Raw genomic sequence first — 22,908 nt, 5'->3', positions numbered from 1 at the left:
CCTGTCAACCTAGTCCTTAGGGAGTCAGGTGGAGATGTCCTGTTGGAAAAGCATCCTCAGGGTGTCCTGAGGGCATGGTGCGGACATGTGGACTGAGTGGAGGAGAGGAAGCCTGTGTCTTGAGGTTCTTTGGCTAGATTGGGAAGACCACCGCCTCTGGCCTTGACACTGAGTTTCAAACTGATGTGCTGCACTTTGCAGTGGCGCCCTCCAGCGCTGGTTGTGGTTGGTTTTCTGCCAGCTGCACCTCAACCTGAGAGGGCAGCCAGAGAGTGTCTGGTCATGACATCAGATGCCCCATGAGGAGGAATGTGTGCTCATGCCAGGCTTGGTGGCTGTTAGTCTAGGGACTTTGGGCATATGTCCGCATGGTCGCGAGGTCAAAGTTCACATCCTACTGATGGAAGGCCTGGGTCTTGATCTTTGGGTTGCAGGGAGGTTCAGGTCTGGAAGCTGCAGACTGTGACCGCCCCTTGTGGTGTTCGGAAACACATGTGCTTGAGGGAGACACATATACACACACACTCACTCTCACACACACATACACACAGGGACATGCACAGCCACAAGCAAATAGATTCAGCAGTGGGCACATACTGTCCTTTGAGTCACACATGCTTCCTAGGTGTCCACAGAATGACACGCGTCAGGTATATTCATGGTAATGAAGGTCAATCATGTTAATGAAGGTCAGTCAATGAAAAGTAGGTGTGTGAGTTGCCCTGTGAGCAAGAATGGCATTGAAGAGGTGACCAGTGGTCCTGGACCCGTTTTAAAAGCATGCATGTGATATCTTTACACTTCTCAGGGGCAGTTGCCGTGGAAGGCCCGCAGCCTGCTGCAAGGAAGATGGTTGATGCTTACGAGCAACAAAGGCTCCACGGAGTCGTGAAGTCGGTGTGACCTGGCATCCACGGTGCACCCCGTGCTGGTGGATGGCTCAGGACGGTAAGCATTCCTCTGTCCCGCGTGCTGAGTGAGGGTGTCTTTAGGATTTCTGAGACCCGCAAGGAGCAGTTCTTCAGGCCGTTAAGGGCATGGCCAAGGCCTTTAAGGTCGTCGGCTCACCCACTGCCCAGCCTGTGGTGTCAAATGTCCTGCCTCTTCAAATGTGCTTGGATCGATGATGAGTCCCCCAAAAAAACATTCCTTGGAAAAGCTGAACAAAATGAGTGAGAACTCATACCGTCGTTCTCATCGGAACTGAGGTCCAGCACATTTGTCTCTGCCGGGGACTGTAGGAGCGAGGGACAACTTTCACTGATTTTCACAGGTTCCACCACCAAGGGCATCCACAGGCCAAAGTCTCCCATCACACACACAGGTTAGGAACATTCCCTCAGTGCGTTGTAGATGGGTGAGAGAGTCATGGGCGAATCGTCTGCTTTGTTATGGTGTGGCTGCTATGGAAGAGTGCAGAAATTGTGCAGGCCTCGGGGAGTGCGCAGCTGGCCTCAGCTTGGTGAGCTCCCAGGAACGGAGACCCAGATCTCGTGGCAGGTGTCACCGAACAGAGGACCAGGTCCTAGTTTTTATTGCCGAGGAGAGCATGAGGTGCATGCCTCGGGCAGATCTTTGTTTTGATTTCCAGTTACCTGAGGACAAGGGAGTTCCAGGGTGGTGGGGAAGAGCACAGAGCAATGGGTGTCCCAGCAGATGGCCAAAGCCTCTTTGGCTCTCCTTCCAGGGTTGGTCACAGGGCCTCCCCGGCAGGGATTTCTTTGCCTCCTGAGCTATGAGATGCTTATGGTGTGATGGCAGAGGCCTGGGTGGGAAGGTATTCCAGAGAAAACATGGTAGAGGGCTCTCGTGGACGTGTGTGTCATCAGTGGTCTGGGGTTGTCATTTGGCAGTGATGTGCTTTCCATGGATTTCTCTGGTGGATGACAGTTCAGCCAGCAGGGGTCTTGGAGGGCAGGTCACAGTGAGCGTGAAGATCAGGCTGGCACCCGCAGCCCTTGGTCATTTCTAGTCTTCACAGCAGAGTAGTGGGTTCCACTGTTGTGCATATCTTCCTGGAAATAGTTTCTTGGCCTGCCATTGCTGGGTGGCCCCACCTGCTCCAGCTCGTGTGAGCAAATAGTGCTCTGGATTATCTTTCCTGCTTTGAAAGCAGCTTGTATCCTGAAGACATTGGGAGGGAATGTGCCCTGGCCCTGGCTCTGGCCCGGGCCTCTGCCGTGGGCTGTAGTCACACTTGGGGCTGTTCATGGAGGTCTCTGTGTATTCCGGATTCCAGGCAACATATGTGCAATCCCAGGGGTGTTGCCACAGAGAACCTTTTGACTTAGGATGCAACCATACCACTATATGATGGCGATATTCAAGTGTTGGATTCTGCTACGCCCTAGGGGTGACGAAGCTTTTCAGTTTCCATAGCCCGTTTGAAGTCACAGTGCAGCCAGGACTGCCATGCTACGTTGAAAGGCTGTGGTTGGCTTAGCAAAATTGGAAAGGATTGGTGGTTCTGTAGCTTTTATCTACACCTGGTGGTGGTGTTGAGGTGGTGTTGACTTGCAGGCATTGTTGTGGGTGGGAGTCTGGGTAGGAATGTGGTGGGTGGGAATGCAGTCAAGCTGGCTGCATGATGGAACGTTGCCTCTGAGGTCAGTGCAGGGAAGCCATGTGAGGTAACCAGTGCAAGGACAGTGTCAGGTGGTGTGTCCTGTCCACCTGGCCCTTGGGGCATCAGGCGTGGACGTCCTCTTGGAGAAGCAGCCGTTCTCTTCGGGCATCCTGAGGGCACAGTGTGGGTACGTGGACTGAGCGAAGTGGAGGAAGCCCATGTCTTGAAGTCGTTTGGCTAGGTTGGGAAAACTGTCTCTGACCTTGACGCTGTGTTTCAGTGCAACATTCTGGCCATTGGGAAGGTGCCTTCCAGCGCAGGTTTTGGTTGGTTTTCTGCCAGATGTGCCTTACCTGGGAGTGCAGCAAGAGACAGTGTCTGGTCCCAACGTCAGATGCCCTGTGAGGAGTAGCGTGTACTCACGCCAGGGGTGTGGTGGCTGTTACACAAGGGACCTCAGGCCTATTTCCACATGGCTTTGAGGTCAGAGTTCACATCCTACTGATTGAAGGCCTTGGTCTTGAGCCTTTGGTTTGTGGGGGGATCAGGTCTGGAAGCTGCAGACTATAACCACCCGTTGCAGTGTTGGGAGATACAAACACACGTGTATGTGTGCATAGCCACAGGGAAATACATGCAGCAATGGGCGCATGAGGTCATTCCAGCCACACACACTTCCTATATGTCCAGAGTGACACAGGTAAGATATATTCATGGAGATGGAGGTCAGTCGTCTAGGCCAAGGAGAAGCAGGCATCCAAGTGTCCCCACAGGTAAGGGTAGGATTGAAGTGGTGACCAGTGGACCTGGGCCCATTTCTCAAGCGTGCATTTGATTTCTTTACACTACTCAGGTGCAGTTTTCATGGGAGGCGTGGCACCTGCTGGAAGGAAGATAGTTGATTCTCCTGAGTAATGAAGGCCACGCAGAGTCCTGGTTTCGGTTATCCACAGTGCACCCCGTGCTGGTGGGTGGCTCAGGACGGTAAGCATTCCTCTGTCCCTCGTGCTTAGTGAGGGTGTCTGGGATTTCCAAAATCCACAATGAGTGGTTTTTTGGTAGGCCGCTAATGGCATTGGTGAGTTCCTCTCCTAGAGTGGATGGTCTGTACCTTTTGCTCAGTGGCGCAGCTCTGGGTTCCCCAGGGTGCCAAAGGTCTTTAAGGTCATCGGCTCACCCACGACCCAGCCTGTGGTGTCAAACAGGCTCTTTGAATGTGCTTGGATCGATGATGAGTCCCCCATAAAAACATTCCTTGGAAAAGCTGAACAAAATGAGTGAGAACTCATACCGTCGTTCTCATCGGAACTGAGGTCCAGCACGTTGCCTCCACTTGGGCTTATTGTGGTTCACACGTAACTTTGTCATATTACATTATACTTCACCACCCAGGCATTGGCATTCAATTTTTGTGGTCATTTTGACCATAGTAAAATTCTTTATCATAAATATATTTGAGAGTCATACTTGGGTAGCCCATGAATTTTTCTAGTGTTACTCTGTCAAGTTGGTTTCACCCTTAATGCTACATTTTGCATTTTTGTTTTGTGATTGATTTTTAGCCAGGTTCTGGTCACAAATATGTGAAGCCGTAGACTAGCGGATTTCATAAGTACCACAGGAGTCTAGATGACATGGCCTTCCTGACCTGTGAACCTGTCTTTCTGAAGCACACTCATTTCTTCTGCACCTTCCCAGTGTCATTGGCATGGAAGGAAGGCCCTTGTCCAAGAAAGATTGTCTTCGTCTTGTGTGATCTTTGAGATGCCATGAGGCCCCTGGATACACATGGTGTGGGCTCCTTTGGAGGCTTTTGGATTTGTCCTGAATGTAAGTGATTTCTTCTGAAAGCATTCAGATTTTCCTCACTTGCAGGAACAAAGACTGTGTGTAGATTGATGATGCTTCCATATATACATTTTTTTTGGAAAGGTGAACAAAATGAGCGAAAACTCAGTACCATCATCCTCATCAAACTGAGGTCCAGCACGCTTCTCCATCAGGGCCTAGATTTAGGGGGCCAACATCTGTTTGTTGTCATGGTCTGCACCAGAGCTTAGGATGTAGTTGACTTTCAGTGAAGTTGAGTAGTTGAGTATTTTGTACTCCCCTGGCTGAGAGATATGTTTGCTGAAGGACTTCTTTGTGAGAAGGTGGGGTAGCATCCTGTCAGTGTGCAGGAGAAGGTAAACTTGCAGATGCCAGAGGAGGGCAGTATCCAGTTGCCCACCTCTGCATGGCTGGGTCTGTCCTTGATTCATACCTCTTGGGTTCATCACCCCCCAGAAGAAGACAGTTTCTTCCACAGGAGGAGACAGCACGGTGCCATTCCTGAGCACTTCTTCAGCTCTCTTTTATCTGCGGTCAGGGACATGGGACTTCCTATGGTGTTTGGGTAGCATCAAGGGGTGCCCATCTTAAAGCCAGTGGTGATGCTGATTTGCTCTCTGGAAAGGAGCCTGGAGAAGCTCTCCACAGTGAACTTGTACATGTATGAGAAGAATTCCAAATTCCATGGCCCAAGAAGGGTAGTGGCTGTGGGAAAGGGAGAGGCCTGTGCATGCCTTTACCTGGCATCATTCCATGTGGGTCATGGAGTGATGACTGTGAGGCTCTTTTGGACATTGCAGGGTGCCCACCGTCCATTTCATGGTGTCCTCAGGATGGTTTGCTTGGGAGAGCCTGATGTCATTTGCCTCTGAACCACTCAGACATCTTGATGCATTGGGGGCTTATAAGAGTGTGTACTTCCCCATGTCGTGGTGACTTCTACTCGGAAATGTGACCTGTCAAGGTCTCTTTACTTATATACCTCAGTGTCTCCTGATATTAGAGTGTTTTTAAATTCCTCCTGATTCTTCACAGCAGTGTTTGTGAAGTAGTTATTGTGTGGTAGGACAGCGTTACCATCCACAGGCCAATGATGGATAGGTTTTGTACTCTGATGTTATGTTCACAAGCAAGTGCCTTAAGATCTTGTTTTCTTAGCTGCAGCACCTTAGAAGTCATGTAGGATTCAGAGTACCTGGTGCTTCTCTGGGTCCCTGAGCTGTACCTGTGTAGTGCACATAGAGGTTGATTTGTGATTTTTACATGTGTCCGGATCGGAAGAGTGTGAAGGACTCCAGAGGTGACAATGCCTCAAGGCCAAAGAAAAGTTGACCTTTGCATAGGAAGAGGTTTCCCCTCCAAACTCTCCCCACTGAAGTATCACCATGGCCTTTGTCTTGTCTGATGGCCCAGAGAAGGGTTTTTGAGTTGGAGTTGTTACGAGTGGTGTTGAGAGTGTTCTTCATGCTTAGTGTTCTCTAGTTGATGGTGCCTTCAAAACTCATGCCAGCCTCCTACCTTCATGTTTGGGCAAACCCATGCTTGTGTGCAGAAAGAGGGGGAGCCCATGAGAGGTAGATACAGATTACTCCACAGCAGGACAAATGACATGACCCTTGCCACCTATGCACCTCACTGCCTTTCTCAAGCACACATGTTTTGCTCCTGCACTTCTTAGGTGGCGTTGGTATGAAAGGAAGGCCAGTGACCACAAGGGACAATCTTGATCTTGGGAGATTTTTGGAGATGGTGAAGTGCCTGTAAACATGTGTGTCATGGTCTCCTTCAGGCTGGTGGACACCTCAGGATGGTAAGTATTGGTTTTTCAAAGGATCCTAATGTTCCATTTTTGCAGGTATGAGGACTGTGCATGGATCAGTGATGACTTCCACACATGCATTCCTTGGAAAGCTAAACAAAATGAGTGAAAACTTTATACCGTCATCCTCTTCAAACTGAGGTCTAGCACACTGCTTCAACAGGGGCTAGAGACAGAGTTCCACCTCTCACTCATTGACGTGGGTTGCACCAAAGGGTCTGTCCAGGCTTAGGATGGGGTTCTCTTTTGGCAAGGGGTAGCCCCAGGGGAGTGGGAGCTCCCATGGACAGGAGAGTCCTTGTGTGACAGACATCTCTTAGTGAGGCCAGGGTAGCACATACACAGTGTTCAGGACTAGGTGAATGTGCAGGTGGCACAAAGGACTTAGGCTCTGCACCCCCTAGTTTGTCCTTGAGTCTTAGTTTTTGGTTCTCTCATCATCGGGAGGAAGGCAGGTCCTTCTCATTGGGAAGGGAGGAAAAGGCCACATTTTTGCCTCATTTTTATCCCTGTCTACATACATGGATTTGTGGTCACCTGGATGCTACACACCCAGGCCAAGGTGCCTCTATTGTATCCTGTGTGTTATGAAGACATACAGTTGGCCTCCTGCCCTAAGCTGGGGCTGATAGGCAACGAGTCTCTGGCTTATCTCAAATCTGGTGTAGGTCAAAGGCTTCCTCATTAGGGGTGCAGATCCCCGAGGCTTTTGTGATCAACATTACAGGTGTGCACGGGTGTTTAAAGGGACACTTGACATCAGTTCTCTCTAGTGGGGTTATGTACTCCGTGGGCTCCCAGGATCTAGACGTGCATTCCCGTATCTATGCATTTCTGCGTCCATAAACAGATGAAGCCAGAGACAGGCAGATTGCAGATTACTTCAGGGGGCCAGATGGCTTGTCCCTCATGACCTCTGCACATGTCTGCCTTTCTCAAGCATGCCCATGTTTCATCTGTACCTCCCAGGTGGTGTTGGCATGGAAGGAGGGCCTGTGTCTGCGAGGGATGATCATTCTCTCATGTGATCCTTGGAGATGCCAGGAAGCCCCTTGACACATGTGGCATGGACTCCTTCAGAGGCTTTTGGATCCTTCGTGAATGTAAGCAAGTCCTTCCCAAAGCCCTGATTTTCCTGATTTGCAGAAACAAAGATTGTGCCTGGATCGATGATGACTTCCACATACATTCCTTGGAAAGCTGAACAAAATGAGTGAAAACTCTATGCCGTCATCCTCGTCAAACTGAGGTCCAGCACGCTGCTACATTGGAGGGCAGGGAGAGGGGCCAACATCTGTTTGTTGACATGGCCTACACCCTGGCTTAGGATGTGGTCCCCTTTGGGCAAACGCGAGTGTCTGGGCTTTTCTGACTTCTGTAGCTAAGAGACAGCTTGGTTGAAGGAATTTCCTCTAAGAGGAAGCTGCAGAACTTGAAGCTGCAGGTGGCACATGAAGCAGTAGCCAATAGCCTCCCTGTGCATGGCTACGTGTGTCCTTGATTCATACCCTTTTGATTCGTCACCTCCCCCCTCACACAGGAATACCATTGCTTTCCTGTGGGGAGAGAGCACATCATTCCTGGACACTTCTTTCACTTACTTTCGTCCTCAGTCGAGGATGTGGGAGTTCCCAAGGTATTTGGGTAGCATCAGGGGCAGGCAGCCATGAGGTGGGTGGTGAGCTGTTTTGCTTTCTGCAGAGGAGCCCAGGGACAGTATCCATGTTAAACTCGTATGTCCATAGGAGGAAACCCAAGTCCTGTGGTCCCTGAAGTGTACTGGTGGTGGGAAGGGGAGAGGGCTGTGCATGCATGTACAAACAGCATTCCATGTGGGTGTGAAGCAGTGACTGTGAGCTGCTTTTGGGAGTGGGAGGGTGCCATGGTCCATTTCATGATGACCTTGGGGTGTTGGGATGGGAATGAGATTTCAAGTCCATGTGCTCCTGACACTTCGCAGATTGACTTGGATTGAGAGGTCTGTGTTCAGGACCCCCTGTGGGATGCTTGTCTGTGTTAGGCATTTGAGCAGATTTCGGCCCAGGGTTTCTACCCTTCCAAGGTTGTACATGCTGCTGGAAGGGCTTGTTGCTCCCTCTCTGTTGATGAGGGGAAGTTTTGCTCAGGAGAGCCTGATGCCATCTGCTTCTGAACTGCTCAGGCACTTCAATGCAGTTGAGGTTGTAAGAGTGTGTCACTTCCCATGTCATGGTAACATCTACTCAGAAAAGTGACCCGTCACGGTCTCTGCACTTAAATTCTCCATTGTCTTGTGATGTTAGGTTATTTTCAAGTTCCTCCTAATTCTTCACAACAGCCTTCTTTGCAAAACAGTCATCCAGTTGTATGAGGGCTGTCATCCACAGGCCAGTGACAGAGAGCTTTTGTACTCTGTGGCCATGTTCACAGGCAGGTGGCTTAAGATATATGGTGTTCTCAGGGACAGCACCGTAGAAGCCCTGTAGGATTCAGCATGTCTGATGCTTTTCCAGGTCTCTGAGCTGCACCTGTGAGGAAGGCCCAGAGGTGGAGGTTGATTAGTGATTGTGTTTCTCAATTCTAAGTGTGTGGAAGGAGCCCATGGTAAAAATGCTTCAGGGCTGAAGGAAAGTTGCTCTTTGTGCTGGAACACTTTTTCCCTGCAGCTCTCCCCATTGAAATATCCTCATGACTGTTGTCTTCTCTGATGGCCAAGAGAATGGCTTTTGAGTCAGGAGTGGTGAAAGTGTGGTCTTGAGAGAGTTCCTCACGCTTAGTGTTTTCTAGTTTGACTGTGCCCTTGAAATGCATGCCTGTCTTCTACCTTCATGCCTGGATATATCCATGCACACATCCCCAAAGAGAGGTCGCCCATGGGAAGTAGATACGGAATGCAGCATAGCAGGATGAATGGCATGGCCCTTGCAAACTGTGTACCTGCCTGCCTTTCTCAAGCACACCTGTTTTTCCTCTGCACTTCCCAGGTGGCATGGGCATGCAAAGACAGACAGAGGCTGCAGGGATGAACTTCATCTTGGGGGATCTCTGGAGATGGCAGGGAACCCCTGGACACATGTGGCATGGGCTCCTTCGGGTGCCGGTGGATCCCTTTATATGGTAAGTGTTCAATTCTCAAAAGACCCTAATGTTCTTCCTTTACAGGAATGAATACTGTGCATGTGTCAATGACGACTTCCATACATGCATTCCTTGTATGGAAAGCTGAACAAAATGAGTGGGAACTCTATACTATCATCTTAGCTGAACTGAGGTCCGCCGGGGCTAGAGAGGGACAACTCTCATTTTTTTTTTTTTTATTCCTGATGCATGAAGTGTTTGTCCAGGCTTAGGAAGGGATTCTGTTTGGGCGAAGGAGAGTCACAGGGGAGTTGAGGCTATGTGTACTGGACTTCCGTCTACGAGGCTGGGGTAGCACACATGCAGTCTGTGGGACTAGGCAAATGTGCAGGTTGCTCAGGGAGAGTTAACCTATAGCCTGCCTCTGGGTGGCCAGGACTGTCCTTCACTCCTGGCTCTGGGTTCCCACAACCCCTGGAGGAAGACAAGTGATTATCTTTGGGAAGACAGAACAAGGACATACATTTGCCTTTTTTTTTTTTTTTTTTTTCATTCTTGGTTTGAGAACAGTGGAGTTCCAGTCACCTGGCATAGCTTTCAGGCAAGCGTGCCCATGTTGTGTCCCATTCATTGTGAGTACATGCACATGGCAGGAACACAGAGGTTCCTACTGCAAGCTGGGCCTGATAGGCAAAGAGTCTCTAGCTTAACCCCAGCTCAGTGTCCGTCAATGACTTCCTCATTAAAATTGCATGGCCCCGTAGCTTTAGTGAGTGACATTATAGGTGTCGACATAAGGATGTTGAGAGGGATGCTCAGTGTCACTGCTCTTTAGTCTGCTGATGCACTACAGGGGCACCTGAGCCCTTGTCCATGCATTTCTGTGTCCAAAATCAGGTAAAATCAGAGTTGGGTATCAACCAGATATACTGCAGGGGACCAGAAGACATGGCCTTTGTGTACTGTACATCTGTCAGATTTTCTCAAGCACACCCATGTTTCCTCTTCACCTCCCAGGTGGCCGTGATGAATTGGCCAGGCCCATGTTGGTGAGGGACAATCATTATCTCGTGCTATTCTCAGAGATGCCAGGAAGCTCCTGGACACACATGGTGTAGGCTTCTTTGGAGGCTGTTGGATCCCTCCTGAATGTAAGCAGTTCCTTCCCAGTGCACCCTGATTTTCCTCATTTGCAGAAACAAAGATTGTGCATGGATCGATGATGACTTCCATGTATACATTCCTTGGAAAGCTGAACAAAATGAGTGAAAACTCTATACCGTCATCCTCGTCGAACTGAGGTCTAGCACATTAGTCTAACGGGTTAGACAGAGAAGGCCAACATTCATTCATTGACATGGGTCCCACCAAGGGTCCCATCCAGGCTTAGGATGGGGTTTCTTTGGGTGAATGGTGGACACAGGGGAGTAGGAGCTCCCATGCACAAGACATTCATTGTTTGAAGGACTTCTGTGTCCTAGGGCGGATAACTCACGCGCTGTATGGAGGACTAGGTGAATGGCAGATTGCATGGGAAGAGTTAACTGGTAGCCTGCCTATAATAGGGTGGCCAAGTTTGTCCTTGAGTTCAAGCTGTGGGTACCACAGTCCCTCAGAGGAAGACAGATCCTTCTGGTTGCGGGGAGAGCAAAAGGCTACACCTTTGCCATTTGTTGGCTCATTTTGTCTTTGGCTGAGGATGTTGGACTTGTGTTTACCTGGCATAGCCTCTGTGCCTCTGTGCCCATTTTGTATCCTGTGCATTGTGAGGATGTGTATTTGGCATGAACAGGTAGGCTTCCTCTCCAAACTGGGGCTGATAGACAGTGAGGCTCTGGGTTATCCCAAACCAGGTAGAGGTCAGTGACTTTCTCTTCAGGGGTGCAGGGCCTTGATGGTTTTGTGACTGGCATTGCAGGTGTTGAAGCAAGGATGTTGAGAAGGATGCTCAACATCAGTGCTCTTCAGCAGGATGATGCACTCCAAGGGCCACCATCCCCAAGACGAGCATACTTGTGTCCATACATTTCTGGGTTCAAGTGAGAACAAGGGAAGCTAGAGACAGGCGTATTCCAGATAAACCACAGGGGGGCAGATAGCATGGCCCTCGTGACCTGTGCACCTGTCTGCCTTTCTGAAGCATGCTTCTTGGTCCTGTGCACTTCGCAGGTGATGGTGTAAAAGGCAAACCTGTGTCATGAGGGATGATCATCGTCTTGTGTGGTCCTTGGAGATGGCAGGAAGCCCTGGACAATACACAGTGTTCGCTCCTTCAGAGGCTGTTGGAATCCTCCTGGATGTAAGTGATTCTACTCCAAAGCACCCTGAGTTTCCTCATTTGCAGGGATGGAGATTGTGTGTGGATCGATGATGACTTCCATATATACATTCCTTGGAAAGCTGAACAAAATGAGTGAAAACTCTATACCGTCATCCTCGTCGAACTGAGGTCCAGCACACTGCTCCATCAGGGGCTCAAGAGACAGAAGAACAACGTCCATTTGTTGACACAGGCTGCACCAAGGCTTCGGATGGGGTCTTTTTCTGGCAAAGGAGAGTAGCTGGGAATTTTGGACATTTGTAACTAAGAGACAGCTTGGTTGCAGGCAGTCAGGTGTGTCCGCGATTTGCACCCTTGGGTCCCTTGACCTTCAGAGGAAGACTATTGCTTACACGGTGGGGGACAGCACAAGGTCATTCCTGGGCACCTCTTTCACTCACTTTTATCCTTGGCCAGGGACATAGGACTTCCCATGGTGTTTGGATAACATCAGGGGCAGGCAGTCCTCAGGACGATGGTGATGCTGATTTGCTTTCTGCAGAGGAGCCCAGAGAGGGTATCCATGTCGAACTTGTATGTCCCTAGGAGGAAACCCAAACTGCATGGCCCCTGAAGGGTCCTGGTACTTAGAAGGGGAGAGAGCTGCACATGCATTTACCACACAGTCTTCTGTCTGGGTCATGGAAAGATGACTGTGAGCCTCTTTTGGGTGTTGTAGGGTGCATATGGTTTATTTACGATGACCTTGGGATGCTGGGATGGCAGTGTAATTGCGAATCCACATGTTCCCTCAACTCCACAGACTGACTTGGTTTGTCAGGTTTGTGTTCAGGCCCTCTGTGGAATGCTTGTCTCCGTTAAGAATTTGAGATGGGGCCGGGCGTGGTGGCTAATGCCTGTAATCCTAGCACTTTGGGAGGCCAAGGCGGGTGGATCACCTGAGGTCAGGAGTTCAAGACCAGCCTGGCTAACATGGCGAAACCCCATTTCTATTAAAAATAAATTTAAAAAAATTAGCTGGGCGTGGTGATGGGCACCTATAATCCCAGCTACTCGGGAGGCTGAGGCAGGAGAATTGCTTGAACCCAAGGGGCAGAGGTTGCAATGAGCCAAGAGCAGGCCACTTCACTCCAGCCTGGGCAAAAAAGCGAAACTCCGTCTCAAAAAAAAAAAAAAAAATTTGAGGTGATATCAGCCCAGGTCAACATGTTGTGCATACTGCTGGCAAAGGTTGTTTGCTCCCTGTTTCCCTGTGTTGATTTGGGGATGGTTTTCTCAGGAAAGGCTGATGTCGTTTTTCTCTGAATTGCTCACACACTTCGATGTGTTTCAGGTGCCTGGTGATACGTGTGTGAGCTCCCGTATCATGGTGACTTCTACTTAGAAAAGCAATCCAGCAAGGTTGCTGTGTTTAAATACCTCAGTGCCTCATGATGTTAGACTATTTTTAAATTCTTTCTAATTCTTCACAACAGACTTGTTTGTGAAATAATCATCGTGTGGTAGGACAGGGCTAGTGTTCACAGACCAGTGATGGATAGGTTTTGGACTCCACGGTCATGTTTGCATGCAAGTGCCTTAAGATGTATGCTGTTCTCAGCTGCAGCACCTTAGAAGCCCTGTGGGATTCAGTGTGTCTGGTGCTTTTCTGGGTCCCTGGGCTGCACCTGTGAGAAAGACCCTGAGGTGGAGGTTGATTTGTGATTGAACATGTTTCTTGAATGTGAAGTGTGTTGACAGATCCTTGCAGTAAAAATGCTTCAAGGCTGAAGGAAAATTGCCCTCTGCACAGGAAGAGTTTTTGTTCCCTAAAACTCTCCGCATTCAGATATCTCTATGGTCTGTGTCTTCTCTGATAGCCAAGGGAAGGGCTTTTGAGTCGGGGCATCAAATGAGTGGTGTTAGGAGTTCTTCACACTTAGTACTCTGTAACTTGATGGTGCCCTCAAAAGGTATGTGTGACTCAGACCTTCCTGCCTGGTGCTCCTGTGCACACATCCTCAAATGGGTATCCCGTGGGAAGTAGCGATAGGGTATCCCACAGTGGGTTGAATGGCATGCCTGTCTTTCTCAAGCACACCCGTGTTGCCTCTGTACTTCCTAGGTGGTGTGGGCATGGAAGGAAGGCCAGTGGAGACAATGGATGATCTTGCTCTTAGAAGATCACTGGAGGTGGCAGGAAGTCCTAGGACACGTGTGGCATGGGCCTCTTCAGGTGCTGGTAAGTATCTGTTCCCCATAACCCCCTAATATTACTCCTTTGTGGACATGAAGACTGTGCATGGATCGATGATGACTTTCATACATGCATTCCTTGGAAAGCTGAACAAAATGAGTGAAAACTCTATACCGTCATCCTCGTCGAACTGAGGTCCAGCACATTGCTCTTACAGGGGCTGGAGTGAGGGCCAAGTTTCATTTGTTGCTGCAGGTTGCACCAAGGGGGTTGTTCAGTTGTAGAAGGCGCTCCCTTTCTGCAAGGGGTAGTCACAGGGTTGTGGGATCTCTCATAAACAGGACATTGTTTGAGGGACTTCTCGCTGCAAGGTAACACACACGCTGTCTGCGGGACTATGTGAACGTGGAGGTAGCAGGGGAAGACTTAGCCTGTAGGCGGCCTCTGGTGGCCATATTTGTCCTTGAGTCTTAGCTCTGGGTTCCATCATTCCCTTGAGGAAACACAGGTGTTTGTGCTTGGGAAGAGTGCACAACGCCACACCTTTGCTGTTTTTTCCACTCATTTTCATCATTGTTCAAGGACATTGCAGTTCTGGTTATATCCGTAAACAGGGAAGCCAAAGACAGGCAGATACCAGATATACCATAGGGGGCCGGATGACACGGCCCTCGTGACCTCTGAATGTGTCTGCTTTTCTGAAGCACACTTGTGTTTCCTCTGCACCTCCCAGGTGGTGTTGGCATGAAAGGAAAGGAGGTATCTTCGAGGGACAATCTTCGCCTTGTGCGACCCTCGGAGATGCCACGAGAACTCTGGACACATGTGGTGCGGGCTCCTTTGGAGGCTGTTGAATCCCTTCTGAATGTAAGTGTCCACTTTCTAAAGTCCTGATTTTCCTCATTTTCGGGCATGAATAATGTGCATGGATCGATGATGACTTCCATATACACATTCCTTGGAAAGCTGAACAAAATGAGTGAAAACTCTATACCGTCATCCTCGTCGAACTGAGGTCCAGCACACTGCTTATCAGGGGCTAGAGAGAGGGACAACATCCATTTGTTGACACGGGCTGCATCAATGCTTGGGATGGGGTCATCTTTGGGTGAAGTGGAGTAGCTGGGCATTTTGGACTTCCGTGGCTGAGAGACAGCTTGGTTGAAGCACTTCCCTCTGTGCAGCTGTGTGTGTCATCGATTCATACCCCTTGGCTCCTGCCCTCCCCCGAGGAAGACAGTGGCTTCTGCATGGGGGCATAGCACAGTGTTGTTCCCAGGCACTTCTTCGGCTCACTCTTATCCTAAGTCGGAGACATGGGAGTTCCCATGGTGTTTGAGTATCATCAAGGGCAGGCAGTCATGAGGAGGGTGGCAATACTGATTTGCTTTCTGCAGAGGAGCCCAGATAGAGTATCCACATTGAACCTGTATGTCCATAGGAGGAAACCCAAATCTCATGGCCCCAGAAGCATGCTGGCAGTGGAAGGGGAGAGAGCTGTGCATGTGTGTACTGCACAGCCTTCTGTCTGGGTCACAGAGTGATGACTGTGAGTCTCTTTCGGGCATTGTAGGGTGCCCATGGTCCATTTCATGATGACCTCAGGGTGCTGGGATGGGAACGTCATTGTGGGTCCACGTGCTCCTGCATCTCTGCAGACTGACTTGTGGAAGGTCTGTGTTCAGGAACCTCTGTGGGAGGCTTTTCCTTGGTGCATTTGAGGTGCCTGATGATGAGTGTGTAGGTTTCCATATCCTGGTGTCTTGTACTCAGAAGTGTAACCCAGCAAGGTCTCTGTGCTGAAATACCTTAGTGGCTCGTGATGTTAGGTTATTTTCAAATTCCTCCTAGTTGTGTGTGACAATTCACACAAGTCTTTGTGAAATTGTCTTTGAATTATATGACAGGGCTAGTGTCCGTAGGCCAGTGATGGATAGGTTTTGGACTCCATAGCCATGTTCACAGCCAAGTGCCTTAAGATATTTGGTGTTCTCAGTCTTAGTGCCTCGGAAGCCCTGTAGGATTCAGCGTGTCTCATGCTCTTCTGAGTCCCCGAGCTGTACCCTGGAGGAAAACCATGAGGTAGAGGTTGATTTGTGATTGAGCACGTTTCTCAGTGGGAAGAGTGTCAAAGGAGCCTGGGGTGAAAGTATTTCAAGGCCAAAGGAAAATTACCCTTTGCTCAAGAAGAGGCTTTCCTTGAAACTGTCCTCATTGAAATAGCCTCATGGATTTCATCTCCTCTGATGGCCAAGAGCAGGACTTTTGATTCAGAGGCGGCAAATGAGTGGTGTTGAGAGAGTTTGTTATGCGTGGTGCTCTGTAGCTGGATGGAGCCCTCAAAATTTGTGTGTGCCTGATAGCTTCATGCCTGGTTACACCCATGCACATGTCCCAACAAGAGGGTCTGCCCGTGGGAGATACATACATGATACATCACAGTGGGATGAATGGCATGGCCCTTGCAACGTATGTACCTGCCTGCTGTTCTCAAGCACACCTGTTTTTCCTCTGAACTTTCCAGGTGGTGCGGGCATAGGAGGAAGGCCATGAAGGACAATCTTGGTCTTGGGAGATCCCTGGAATTGATAGGGAGCCCCTTGATATGTGTGGCATGGGCTTCTTCAGGTGCTAGCGGACTCCTTAGGATGGTAAGTGTCCATTTCTCAAAAGCTCCAGATATTCCTCCTCCACAGGGACAAAGACTGTGCATGGATCGATGATACTCTATGCATACATTCCTTGGAAAGCTGAACAAAAATGAGTGAAACTCTATACCGGCTATCCTCACGAACTGAGGTCCAGCACACATTCCAGCAGGAACTAGACAGAGAGGGCCACCATCCGTTTGTTGGACATGGGTTATACCAAGGGGTCTGTTCAGGTTTCTTTAGATGGGGTCTTTATGGGCAGTGGGCCACAGGAGGGTGGGCTCTCACGCAGAGAAGAAATTCTGTTTGAAGGACTTTGTCAGTGAGCCGGGTAATACATGCATGTGTCTGTAGGACTGGATGAATGTCCATGTGGCCTAGCAAGAGTTAGCTGGCAGCCTAATCTGGTTGCCAGTTTGGTCTTGAGTCCTTGTTCTGGGTTCTCAGGTCCCCTGGAAGAAACAGATCTGTTTAGTTGGGAGGAGGTACAAGGCCACATCTTTGTCATTTGTTGTCTAAGGTTGTCCTTGGTTGAGGACATTAGAGTTTTGGTCACCGGGCATAGCCTATGTGCCTGTGTGCCTGTGTTATATCCCATGTGATTTGGGGACATGTATTTCGCATGAAGAGGTGAGCTCCTGCTCCAAGCTGGTTCTGATACCCAAGGGGCCTCTGGCTTCTACTAAACCTGATAGAGGTTAAAGCCTTCCTCCTTAGGGGTTCATGGTCCCAAAGCTTTTGTGAGTGGTATGGCAGGCATTGAAGCAGTGATGTTGAGAGCTATGGTCAATGTCAGTGCTCTTTAGCAGCATGGTGCACTGCAGGGGCCTCCAGCCCCGAGATGAGCATCCCCACATCCGTGCATTTTGCGTCCATGAACAAGGGAGGCCAGAGAAAGGCAGATAGCAGATGTACCCCAGGACACTGGATAACATGGCCCTGTGACCTGTGCACCTGTGTGCCTTTCTGAAGCACGCCCGTGTTTCCTCTGCACTTCGCAGGTGGTGTTGGCGTCAAGGCAGGCTCGTATCATGAGGAATGATTGTCATATCGTATGATCCTTGGAGATGGCAGGAAGCCCCTGGACACACATGGTGTGGACTCCTTCAGAGGCTGTTGAAACCTTCCTTAATGTAAGTGATTCCACCCTAAAGCACTCTGAGTTTCTTCATTTGCAGGGATGAAACCTGTGCTTGGATCGATGATGACTTCCATGTATACATTCCTTGGAAAGCTGAACAAAATGAGTGAAAACTCTATACCGTCATCCTCGTCGAACTGAGGTCCAGCACATTACTCCAGCAGGAACTAGACAGAGAGGGCCAACATCCGTTTGTTGACATGGGTTATACCAAGGGGTCTGTTCAGGCTTAGGATGGGGTCTTTTATGGGTGAGTGGGGTCACAGGAGTGGTGGCTCTCACGCAGAGGAAATTTCTTGTTTGAAGGACTTTGTCAGTGAGCGTGGGTAACACATGCATTGTCTGTAGGACTGGATGAATGTCCATGTGGCCTAGCAAGAGTTAGCTGGCAGCCTAATCTGGTTGCCAGTTTGGTCTTGAGTCCTTGTTCTGGGTTCTCAGGTCCCCTGGAAGAAACAGATCTGTCTAGTTGGGAGGAGGTACAAGGCCACATCTTTGTCATTTGTTGGCTAAGGTTGTCCTTGGTTGAGGACATTAGAGTTTTGGTCACCGGGCATAGCCTATGTGCCTGTGTGCCTGTGTTATATCCCATGTGATTTGGGGACATGTATTTCAAGATGAAGAGGCAGGAGTCTGCCCAAGCTGGTTCTGATACCCAAGGGGCCTCTGGCTTCTACTAAACCTGATAGAGGTTAAAGCCTTCCTCCTTAGGGGTTCATGGTCCCAAAGCTTTTGTGAGTGGCATGGCAGGCATTGAAGCAATGATGTTGAGAGGTATGCTCAACATCAGTGCTCTGTAGCGGTATGGTGCACCCCGAGGGCCTCCAGCCCCGAGATGAACATCCCCGTGTCCATGCATTTCTGCGTCCATGAACAGGGGAGGCCAGAGACAGGCAAATAGCAGATGTATCACAGGGCACTGGATATCATGGCCCTGTGACCTGTGCACCTGTCTGCCTTTCTGAAGCACGCCTGTGTTTCCTCTGCACTTCGCAGGTGGCGTTGGCATAAAAGGCAGGCTCGTATCATGAGGAATGATTGTCATCTCGTATGATCCTTGGAGATGGCAGGAAGTCCCTGGACACACATGGTGTGGACTCCTTCATAGGCTGTTGAAACCTTCCTTAATGTAAGTGATTCCATCCCAAAGCACTCTGAGTTTCTTCATTTGCAGGGATGAAACCTGTGCTTGATCGAAGGATGACTTCATGTATACATTCCTTGGAAAGCCGGAACAAAATGAGTGAAACCCCATACCGCCATCCTCGTCGAACTGAGGTCCAGCACATTACTCCAACAGGGACTAGACAGAGAGGGCCAACATCCATTTGTTGACATGGGTTATATCAAGGGGTCTGTTTAGCCTTACGATGGGGTCTTTTATGGGTGAATGGGGTCAAAGGAGAGTGGTTGCTCCCATGTATAGGTAATTTCTTGTTTGAAGGACTTTGTCAGTGAGCCTGGGTAACACATGCATTGTCTGCAAGACTGGGTGAACGTCCATGTGGCCTAGCAAGAGTTAGCTGGTAGCCCACCTCTGGTTGCCAATTTGTTCTGAGTCCTTGTTCTGGGTTCTCAGGTCCCCTGGAGGAAAACAGATCTGTCTAGTTGGGAGGAGGGTACAACGCCGCATCTTTGCCATTTGTTGGCTAACTTTGTCCTTGGTTGAGGACATTAGAGTTTTGGTCACCGGGCATAGCCTGTGTGCCTATGTGCCCGTGTTATATCCTGTGTGATTTGGGGACATGTATTTCGCACGAACAGGTGAGCTCCTGCTCCAAGCTGGTTCTGATACCCGAGGAGCCTCTGGCTTCTCGTAAACCCGATAGAGGTTAAAGCCTTCCTCCTGCCCAAGTGGTCCCTAAGCTTGCAGGCATGGCAGACCAGCAGCATTGAGAGCTATGGTCAATGTCAGTGCTCTTTAGCAGCATGGTGCACTGCAAGGGCCTCCAGCCCCGAGATGAGCATCCCCACGTCCATACATTTCTGCGTCCATGAACAAGGGAGGCCAGAGAAAGGCAGATAGCAGATGAATCCAAGGACATTGGATAACATGGCCCTGTGACTCCAGCAATCTGTCTGCCTTTCTGGAAGCAATGCCTGTTTCTCTCTGTACTGCAGAGGTGGTGTTGGCGTCAAGGCAGGCTCTGTATCATGAGGAATGATTGTCATATCATATGATCCTTGGAGATGGCAGGAAGCCCCTGGACCCACATGGTGTGGACTCCTTCAGAGGCTGTTGAAACCTTCCTTAATGTAAGTGATTCCGTCCCAAAGCACTCTGAGTTTCTTCATTTGCAGGGATGAAACCTGTGCTTGGATCGATGATGACTTCCATATATACATTCCTTGGAAAGCTGAACAAAATGAGTGAAAAACTCTATACTGGCCATCCCTCGTCAACTGGAGGTCCAGCACTGCTGCTGTTACAGGGGCTAGAGAGAGAGGGACAAATTTCATTTGATGATGCCCATTGCACCAAGGGAGTCCCTCCAGGGTTAGGATGGGTCTCACAGCACCTTAGATTGGCAGGAGTGGGAGGCTAGGTACACAGGACATCTCCTGTTCAGCAACCTCAGGAGGCCAGGGTACCACACATGCTGTCTGCAGGAGAAGGTGAATGTGCAGGTTGCCCAGGAAGAAGGCCTGCAGTCATTCTTAAGTGTTTGTCCTTGCCGGGTCAGGGTTTCATGTTCCTGAGGAAGACAGAGGTGATTGCACTTATAGCTATATACTTGTTAATTTTAAGCTGTTTTTCTGCTCATTCTCACCTCTACTGAGCTTTACAGTAGCTGTACGGCATGAAGGCCAGGCTGTGTGCCCAAGGTTGTGTCCCATGTGTTGTGAGCACATGCATGTGGCATGAATACGTAGGCTCTCACTCCAAGCTGAGTCTGATAGGCAGTGAGGCTCTGGCCTATCCTGATCCCGCTATAGGTCAAAGCCTTCCCATTAGGATTGCATGGCCCCGAGGCTATTGTGAGGTGCATTGCAGGTGTGAAAGCAAGGGCGTTGAGAGGGATGCTCAACATTAGTGCTCTTTAGCGGGATGATGCTCTATAGCACCCTGGACCTAGCATATATCCCGCCGTACTTGCATTTCTGTGTCCGTAAATAGTTGAAGCCAGAGACAGGCAGATTCCAGATGTATCGCAGGGGGCTGAATGACATGGCCCTTGTCACCTGTGTAATCTGTCTCTAAAGGTGCCGTGGCCGCGGCCCCGGCAGGTAGCACTGGCATGGAAGGCAGGCCCCTGTTGGCGAGGGACAATTGTTATCTCATGAGAGCCACGGAGATACCAGGAAGCCCCTGGACACAATGGCAAAGGCTCCTTCGGCAGTTGTTGGATCCCTTCTGAATGTGAGCAGTTCTTTCCCAGCGCACTCTGATTTTCCTCATTTACAGGGACAAACACTGTGCTTTGGATCGAGCGATGACTTTACATATACATTCCTTGGAAAGCTGAACAAAAATGTGAGGAAAACTCTATACCGGCTACCCTCGGGCTTCTAACTGAGGTCCAGCACATTACTCCAATAGGGGCTAGACAGAGAGGCCAACATCCGTTTGTTGATATGGGTTGCACCAACGGGTCCATCCAGGCTTAGGATGGGGTCCCTTTGGGCAGCTGGAAGTCACAGGGAAGTAGGTGCTCCCATGCACAGGAAATTGCTTGTCTGAAGGACTTCTTTCTCCCAGGGCGGGATAACTAACTCGTACTGTCTGAAGGACTAGGTGAATGGGAGGTGGCATGGGAAGAGTTTGTGTGTAGCCTGCCTCTGGTGGGCCAAGCTTGCCTTGTGCCCGCCTTTGGATTCCTAGAGTAGCATTGTGATCCTCTGGGTTGGGTGGGGAGGAGCACTGCCACACCATTCTCATTTGTTAGCTCATTTTGTCCTTGGAGGCGGATGTTGTATTTCCAGGCACCCAGCATAGCCTCTTATCCAGATGTCACATCCTGCTATGTTATGATTTGTGTGTGTTGCCTGGATCAGGTGTCTCTTGCCCAAGCTGGGGCTGTCAGGCAAGGAGTCTCTGGGTTATTCCAAACCTGATTTAGGTCAGTGTCTTCCTCTTTCGGGGTTCGTGGTCGCAAGGCTTTTGTGAGCGCCATTGCAGGTGTTGAAGCAATGATGTTGAGAGGTATGCTCAACATCAGTGCTCTGTAGCGGGATGGTGCACTGCAGGGGCCTCCAGCCCCGAGATGAGCATCCCCGTGTCCATGCATTTCTAAGGCCCATGAACAGGGAGGCCAGGAGGACAGTGTAGTGACACCACAGGCACCGGATAACATGGCCCCGTGACCTGTGCACCTGTCTGCCTTCTGGAAGCACTGCTCTGCACTTCTCGTGAGGTATGGCATGTGCTGCAGGCTCCTATCATGAGGAATGATTTGTCATCTCAGACATCCTCGGAGATGGCAGGAAGCTCCCCTGACACACATGTGGACTCTTCAGAGGCTGTTGAAACCTTTCCTTAATGTAAGGGATTCCATCCCAAAGCACTCTTGAGTTTCTTCATTTGCAGGATGAAACCTGTGCTTGGATCGAAGGATGACTTCCATGTACATTCCTTGAAAGCTGGAACAAAATGAGGAAAACTCTATAACGGCCATCCTCACGAACTGAGGTCCAGAAGCATTACTCCAGCAGGAACTAGAGCAGAGAGGGCCAAAGATCCGCTTGCTGGACATGGGTTATCCAAGGGGTCTGTCTATGTGGCTTAGGATGGGGTCTTTTATGGGTGAGTGGGGTCACAGGAGTGGTGGCTCTCACGCAGAGGAAATTTCTTGTTTGAAGGACTTTGTCAGTGAGCGTGGGTAACACATGCATTGTCTGTAGGACTGGATGAATGTCCATGTGGCCTAGCAAGAGTTAGCTGGCAGCCTAATCTGGTTGCCAGTTTGGTCTTGAGTCCTTGTTCTGGGTTCTAGGTCCCCTGGAAGAAACAGATCTGTTTAGTTGGGAGGAGGTACAAGGCCACATCTGTCATTTGTTGGCTAAGGTTGTCCTTGGTTGAGGACATTAGAGTTTTGGTCACCGGGCATAGCCTATATGCCTCTGCTGTGCCTGTGTTATATCCCATGTGATTTGGGGACATGTATTTCGCATGAAGAGGTGAGCTCCTGCTCCAAGCTGGTTCTGATACCCAAGGGGCCTCTGGCTTCTACTAAACCCGATAGAGGTTAAAGCCTTCCTCCTTAGGGGTTCATGGTCCCAAAGCTTTTGTGAGGGTATGGCAGTACTGAAGCAGTGATGAGAGAGCCAAGGTCAATGTCAGTGCTTTTAGCAGCATGGTGCACTGCAGGGGCCTCCAGCCCCGAGATAAGCATCCCCACATCCGTGCATTTTGCGTCCATGAACAAGGGAGGCCAGAGAAAGGCAGA

General features: G+C 49.8%; 1 long non-coding RNA gene, 15 other non-coding genes and 1 pseudogene across 56 annotated transcripts in view; all 17 read left to right on the top strand.

Moving 5' to 3' along the window:
- The window catches only part of LOC101015939, an 84,014-nt gene that overhangs the window by 27,298 nt on the left and 33,808 nt on the right, over positions 1-22,908 (top strand). For 34 of the 41 annotated variants that reach the window (XR_004185290.1, XR_004185288.1, XR_004185296.1 and 31 more), the window contains 14 exons: positions 809-948; positions 3,420-3,550; positions 4,129-4,396; positions 6,075-6,206; positions 7,185-7,318; positions 9,179-9,311; positions 10,290-10,423; positions 11,442-11,571; positions 13,658-13,774; positions 14,463-14,596; positions 16,254-16,380; positions 17,382-17,513; positions 18,518-18,650; positions 19,645-19,777. This is a non-coding gene — a long non-coding RNA (uncharacterized LOC101015939). The remainder of the gene's footprint in view (positions 1-808; positions 949-3,419; positions 3,551-4,128; positions 4,397-6,074; positions 6,207-7,184; positions 7,319-9,178; positions 9,312-10,289; positions 10,424-11,441; positions 11,572-13,657; positions 13,775-14,462; positions 14,597-16,253; positions 16,381-17,381; positions 17,514-18,517; positions 18,651-19,644; positions 19,778-22,908) is intronic. The other 7 variants (XR_004185301.1, XR_004185317.1, XR_004185314.1 and 4 more) reach the window with 7 other exon arrangements.
- On the top strand, positions 1,118-1,212 carry LOC116276138. Its single transcript, XR_004185578.1, has one exon. It is a non-coding gene; the product is annotated as a small nucleolar RNA SNORD116 (small nucleolar RNA).
- LOC116276141 lies at positions 3,789-3,883 on the top strand. The gene has a single exon (XR_004185581.1). It is a non-coding gene; the product is annotated as a small nucleolar RNA SNORD116 (small nucleolar RNA).
- LOC116276152 lies at positions 4,459-4,551 on the top strand. The gene has a single exon (XR_004185592.1). It is a non-coding gene; the product is annotated as a small nucleolar RNA SNORD116 (small nucleolar RNA).
- Positions 6,269-6,360, top strand: LOC116276136. Its single transcript, XR_004185576.1, has one exon. It is a non-coding gene; the product is annotated as a small nucleolar RNA SNORD116 (small nucleolar RNA).
- LOC116276135 lies at positions 7,379-7,468 on the top strand. Its single transcript, XR_004185575.1, has one exon. It is a non-coding gene; the product is annotated as a small nucleolar RNA SNORD116 (small nucleolar RNA).
- On the top strand, positions 9,374-9,469 carry LOC116276150. Its single transcript, XR_004185590.1, has one exon. It is a non-coding gene; the product is annotated as a small nucleolar RNA SNORD116 (small nucleolar RNA).
- On the top strand, positions 10,486-10,577 carry LOC116276134. Its single transcript, XR_004185574.1, has one exon. It is a non-coding gene; the product is annotated as a small nucleolar RNA SNORD116 (small nucleolar RNA).
- Positions 11,634-11,725, top strand: LOC116276127. The gene has a single exon (XR_004185567.1). It is a non-coding gene; the product is annotated as a small nucleolar RNA SNORD116 (small nucleolar RNA).
- Positions 13,837-13,928, top strand: LOC116276131. The gene has a single exon (XR_004185571.1). It is a non-coding gene; the product is annotated as a small nucleolar RNA SNORD116 (small nucleolar RNA).
- On the top strand, positions 14,657-14,748 carry LOC116276130. Its single transcript, XR_004185570.1, has one exon. It is a non-coding gene; the product is annotated as a small nucleolar RNA SNORD116 (small nucleolar RNA).
- On the top strand, positions 16,443-16,532 carry LOC116276149. The gene has a single exon (XR_004185589.1). It is a non-coding gene; the product is annotated as a small nucleolar RNA SNORD116 (small nucleolar RNA).
- LOC116276132 lies at positions 17,576-17,667 on the top strand. The gene has a single exon (XR_004185572.1). It is a non-coding gene; the product is annotated as a small nucleolar RNA SNORD116 (small nucleolar RNA).
- LOC116276154 lies at positions 18,712-18,803 on the top strand. The gene has a single exon (XR_004185594.1). It is a non-coding gene; the product is annotated as a small nucleolar RNA SNORD116 (small nucleolar RNA).
- Positions 19,840-19,934, top strand: LOC116276148. Its single transcript, XR_004185588.1, has one exon. It is a non-coding gene; the product is annotated as a small nucleolar RNA SNORD116 (small nucleolar RNA).
- On the top strand, positions 20,946-21,044 carry LOC116276156 (annotated as a pseudogene).
- Positions 22,066-22,155, top strand: LOC116276155. Its single transcript, XR_004185595.1, has one exon. It is a non-coding gene; the product is annotated as a small nucleolar RNA SNORD116 (small nucleolar RNA).

Source organism: Papio anubis, chromosome 7 (assembly GCF_008728515.1).
Source record: "Papio anubis isolate 15944 chromosome 7, Panubis1.0, whole genome shotgun sequence".
NCBI classification, from domain to species: domain Eukaryota; kingdom Metazoa; phylum Chordata; class Mammalia; order Primates; family Cercopithecidae; genus Papio; species Papio anubis.
Note: the sequence above shows the minus strand (reverse complement) of the source record. Positions and strands in the feature narration are given on the sequence as shown.